We start from the raw sequence: 6,253 nt of genomic DNA on the forward strand, positions 1-6,253 counted from the left end.
AGTGTTCACATGTACTAGTTGAATAGTAGTCTGTTTTGATATCCTGGCCACTGCTCCATCAATCTTAAGTGATTCATTCAAACTTCTTGAATCCTCTATTACAAACACATAAGTGCACCCCAATTTCTTAGTGTACTTATATGTGTGCTTCCATTCCTCTGCAATCACACTTCTAGTTATCCAATTGAATGGAAAACACCTGCTTTGTTTCCAGAAACAAAACTTCTTGCAATCGCCATATTTCTTCAGTATCTTCAATGTCCATAACCTTATAGATAGATTTAAGCAGACTATCCACTAAATTCATGCTAAAATTGTACTCTTCTGTTCTGAGAACACAGCTCCAGATCTGACTTGTCTGATACTTTTGAGTAAACATCCTGTGTATCCTCCTCTCAGACAACAGACCTTTTTCTTTTAGGTCTCAGCTGTTTTAAATCCGCTATCAAACGTATCTGCAGCCCAACTTCCATTAATTTTAACATATCTATTGTACATGGAGGGGGTTGTTACCAGGGCCATCTTAACAACATTATGGGCCCCCGGGCAAAGCAGTGCACCGGGGCCCCTAGATATAGATATATAGATGTATACAGATATAGATATAGATATATAGAGATAGAGATAGAGATAGATAGATTTACTTGCTTAGTGACCCTTGTAGGCTTTTTTTGCAGGTTTTTTTTCTTTTGCAGGATTATTTATTCTCATTAAAAGCCATGCCTATGGGACCCCCTTGCCCGTGGGGCCCCCGGGCAGCTGCCCATCGTGCCCAATGGAAAAGATGGCCCTGGTTGTTACTGCTCATGCTCTTCCCATGACATCCTTCAGGGAGACCCTTGTCACAATGAAGTACTTTTACTTTTACTTTTAACAGTTCTGTCCATAGCGTTTGCAACAGCTTTATCTTTACATTCAACAGACCTAACCTAAGAGCCAAACACTAAATAAGTATAACCTTAACCATGGTAAAATATAAAAACTAACATAAACTTTGGGCTTACCCTGTCTTCTTGGACTGAGAAAATTTTTCCTTCATGGTGCCTATTGCAGAATGCTTCTTTATCCAGGAACGTGCTGCCCGCACTGCCTTCTTCTGTGCAGATGCAATCTATACTTTTTTTCTCTACAGCAAACTTTGAAAATGCTCTTTGAACATTGTGCTTCCTGTGGGCTTCCCAACATGCTTTAAAAGGAACAATAATCCAATATGTCTACTTATGAAAAACAGACACTGAAACAATTTCCAGCAGGCAGGGAGACTGCAGCCATAGAGCAGCATGTCTTGAACCTGAGGTCAGTCCTCACCACCATCTCCCCACTAGTACTCCCGAAGGTACAGCCACTGTAGACTTCAGGGTGAAAACTGATTTATTCCTTGATCCTTCTGGTAAATTCAGCAATGTGTAAGCCCCTCCACTATATATATAGGACAACAAGACACAGAAAAAGGGGAGAAAAACAATATTTGAGTGGGATTTCTGCTTCACAATTTGCTATATGCAAAAGTTTTTAGGCAGGGTCAGATTGTCAAAAGGAAGGTCAGTGTATGCAGCTACTCCACTGTTGTGTGTCCTGCCTTAGACAATCCTAGACCACCCTCCAGACCCTTCTTTTTCTATTCAAATATAATGTTGATTGCATCACTGTGCACACATCTCTCTCTCCATGAGTAGAACAGTAAAAAGTAGGTCATATCTCCCAACTGTCCCATGAAAATCAGGACTGATCTACCAGAGTTGGCACAGTTAGCAGACCGTGTTACTCTCTCCTACCTCTTCTTGCAGCTTTAACTACATGCTACAGCAGCTGTCTTAATCTCAGTCGCTGGAATGTTGAATATAACAACCAAAGTGTGCGGTGGTATATCCGAGTCTGCCACAAAAACACTCATGCACAAAGTATATAATTTAAAAATAGTTTATTCTAACATATAAAAAAAAATCTCTGAGGAAATCGCCTATATGGGGATGAAACGCGTCAGATGAACAGCAAACAATTTTAAATCATTCTTGTGGACTTTGGATCAGTGCCTATACCAGTGCATCTTTTTATCTACCGTTCACCTTTATACTTCTGATGAGTCCCGGAGGAGACGGGAACGCACTCCTATGACGTCAGTCACCAGCGGGACCGCGCGCTAGTGGTTGAAGTTGATGTGGTGAGGTTAAGAGCTATACACGGAGCTCCGTATAATATCTACATCTAGAAGAGGAGGATCCATTTCAGGTACACAGTACACAGTACATATCAAGGTACCGGTCTTGTAATACATCGCCATAATTGGTAAGAGACTTTTTGTTACCTTTGACATTCCGTATTGGATCTCACCAGTTATTCCGGAGCTGGACCTCCCAAATACATCACTGTATTCTCCATACTATTATCCCTAATATTAGGGTTTGGATATCCCGTGAAAATCATATCACAATCTTTACATTAATAGAGTGGAACGGCTCTTATACAGTTGCTGGACTGGTACACATATTATCTGGTTGGCGGGTAGGTGCACCTACCTCGCTATTAATTGGTTTGGCACCGATAACAGCCCACATTGGTTGTACCTATTATGGTTTTTTTTTTATATGTTAGAATAAACTATTTTTAAATTATATACTTTGTGCATGAGTGTTTTTGTGGCAGACTCGGACATACCACCGCACACTTTGGTTGTTATATTTATCTATTTTTGGGGTGCAGATCCCCAGCATTGGTACCGAGTCTGAGCAGTCATTTCAGTACCGGACTAAGTTATATATTTTGCTGGAATGTTGGAGCCCTGTTGGGAAAAGGAATAGGTGAAATACAGTAAGTTAAGCCACAACGAAACACTCTAGGCTTCCCTTCCCCCAACCAGCCCTGACATTACATTAATAGTACTCACTCAATAATTCTTTTTAAATGACACTTACATTTCCCATTTGATAGCCATACATTGCAAAGATAGCACCCACAATTACAGCTATTCCCATCTCTAGATATAGAAATAACCACTGTTAGCTATATAACTCTAAAATTGCCAGCCATATATTGAACAGGGTATAGTCGCTATAGTCCCCCAACTGCACACCACATATCTACTGCATTACTCACCCAGACCACTTTCCAGGAAGCAGGTCCTCTTCAGATATTCCTAGAGATTACACTTGCTGTTCTGTAGATTTTCTGAAGTCATTCATTGACCCAAAATGAATTTGGAATTTGTATGCCAGTGACGTTTAGATCTCCTCTACTTGGATTCCTTACAACTAATGTGAACTATTTTTTATTTTCATTTTTATGTATTGATTTTCATTAACACTTTTCATTTATTCGAAATCAGTTTCATCGACAGATTCCTTTGCACTAATATGCACCAATTTATTCCAAATTGCACACATTTTTGTACATTTTCAATAATTTCTAAATAAATGCATGAACCTGGATTCCTTTTCATTGATGTCCACCAGTTGTCAATTTTGCTACTTCCACGTCTCTCCAGGTAAATGCATAAAACAAAATATATATAAAAATATTATTGTTTAAGTTGACACATAATCAGCAAATGACACCTTTTGCGACATTCAACCAGTTATATTCTGATGTTTTGAGTCTTTTGTTTACAGAATAAAAATAAGTTTTCCAGTGTCTCAGAAATCCGCCATTAAAAAAGTAAGCTTTATAGTTAGGATATTTTCCAGAGACCAAGGAAACAGCTTCACATTGATATCAAAATTTAATTATACTGTAGAAACAGTAAACTGTACACATAAGTACACACAAAGCAAAGAATAAACAATCTTTATACACAACACAGATACAGATAAAGTATAAATTATTTTAAAAAACAGTCTACATTTTTCAAAATAAAACCATCATCCTATGAAATCAAAATTTTATAGCAATGCAGAAATGAAAAGCTTGGCTTTTATTATTTGTTCGCCATTATGGACAGCTGCAAGTTACAGTACTTTGTGCAAGTTTAAATAATACATTTTGAAAACCATGGAACAGTTAATTTTAAAAAAACGGAATTTTATATATTATTGCCCCATATTTTAAATCTATACCTGAGAGTTTAACTTTTCTGGGTGCATCAGATGTTTAATTGTTTATGATAAATAAATAAGTTGGATAATTAGAACAAAGAATCATGTCTGATAAACTCTGAAACACATCGTAACTGAAAAGAAATATGCTTGAGAACATCGGAATTAAGATGGAGGGAAACCGACACTGGGTGGTGATCTAGTTGAGTATATTTACTTATATGGGAACAATCATGAAACTATTTTGATATAAAGCAACATTAGACCCCCTAAAAAGAAGTGTTAGTTTAAAGTAGAGATGTTCACTGACCCCAGTGTTTTGGTTTTGGATCTGGATTAACTTCGTGTTTTGGTTTTGGCAAAACCGCCCTCGCGTGTTTTGGTTTTGGATCCCGATTTATTTCTAAAATCCCTATTTTTTTTGCTAAAATTATAAATAAATTTGGCTCTTTTTTTATCCCTACGTTATTATTAACTTCAATAACATTAATTTCCAATCATTTCCAGTCTATTTTTGTCAAGTGACAAGAACACTGCTACCCCTCCTGTTTCTGTATGAACAATGGCACTGGAAACTGGAGAGTGACAAGAACACTGCTACCCCTGTTTCTGTGTGAGCAATGTCACTGGAGAATGGAGAATGATAAGAACACTGTTACCTCTCCTGTTTCTGTATGAGCAATGGCACTGGAAACTGGAGAGTGACAAGAATACTGCTACCCCTGTTTCTGTGTGAGCAATGTCACTGGAGAATGGAGAATGACAAGAACACTGCTACTCCTGTTTGTGTGTGAGCAATGGTGCTGGATCTCCAGGGGAGGGAGGTACTTATGGAATCAAAAACCCGCAAGATCCGACAACGCAACAATGACGTTTTGCCTCTATTCAGATCCGAGGACGTGTGGAGATACCGAGCCAGCTCACGAGTCTACTCGGATCCCATAAGTTCGGGTGGGCTCGGTATTCAGTAAACCGAGCCTGAGCATCTCTAGTTTAAAGTGAAAAACCTCTTTAATATCTTGCACTATACTAAATCCTCTCTCTGACCAATAATAGTACTGAGGATTCTGTATAAATCCATGCAGTCCATTTCTGCAAACCTATAATTTGCAATCTACTGGTTCAGTTATATAAGCATAAGGGATTAATATGTCGCATAAGGGAGGAATAGCATGATGGACATAATAAATTAAGCATAAACAAAGCTATGTCAGGTTTATTATTGCGGTCACTAATAAACAGCAGTTGGTGGCTTTAAGAAGTCTAGATATGACTTTCTAAATTCCAACAGCAACTTTTCTCATGCCTCTTACAAAGCAATTTTATATAACAGAATAGCAGCATATTCCAGTAGATTTTGCTTTTTGCGCACAGAAATGGCATAATTAAATGGCACTCATCTGAAGGATATATATATAAATTAACACCTCCTTTAATAATTATTTTCAGTATTTGTTTTACCATGAAACTTGTTTTCAGACATATGTTTTTTTATGCATTTAAATAAATTAAGAATTTATCTTTTTACTACAATCTGTTGCTGGAGATACAACTATCTATTGAATTAGGTATAAAAAAATATATGTATATAGAATTCCGATAAGTCAATATACAGGATATTTTAATTGTAACTACACTATTTATTGTGAGGAAAGTCTACATGTTTTATTGCTATAAACCTATATAATGAATTTTGAAGCTATACTATGTGTGAGCTTACAAGGAGTAGCTGGAAGAAAACGTAGATACAAAATGAAGGGCTCTAACCATACATATTGAGGGAATTACTTGTGGCCTACGACTTGGATCCAAGGATCAGCTTTTTGTGGCGCCAAAAACTAGATTTTAGCTTGACTGGCTAGCTAGGCCTGGAATAAATAGAAAAAAAATATTATATTGCATGCATATATCTAAAATATGCTGTAAATTACAGCCTTATATTGTTAGAATATTGAAGTCACTCCCATCAAATAAAATGTATATATTACATTAAAGTGGCAATGTCACATGGCTCATTTTAAAAGTGTTCCATAATGGAATGCATTATTTTCACTGAAGGTAAACATATACCTGTGTATGATGATCACTTCATTCAAGTATTGCTAATGTAACACCCCCCTAGTGGTGTTTTAGTTAAACCTTTACCTCAGTGAATAGAGGAGGGGTCACCTAGAGGGTAAGATAGAAGTTTCTGAAAAGTTACATAAACTGGTTACCATGGTGAT

The sequence above is a fragment of the Mixophyes fleayi genome, chromosome 6, assembly GCF_038048845.1.
Source record: "Mixophyes fleayi isolate aMixFle1 chromosome 6, aMixFle1.hap1, whole genome shotgun sequence".
Lineage (NCBI taxonomy): Eukaryota > Metazoa > Chordata > Amphibia > Anura > Limnodynastidae > Mixophyes > Mixophyes fleayi.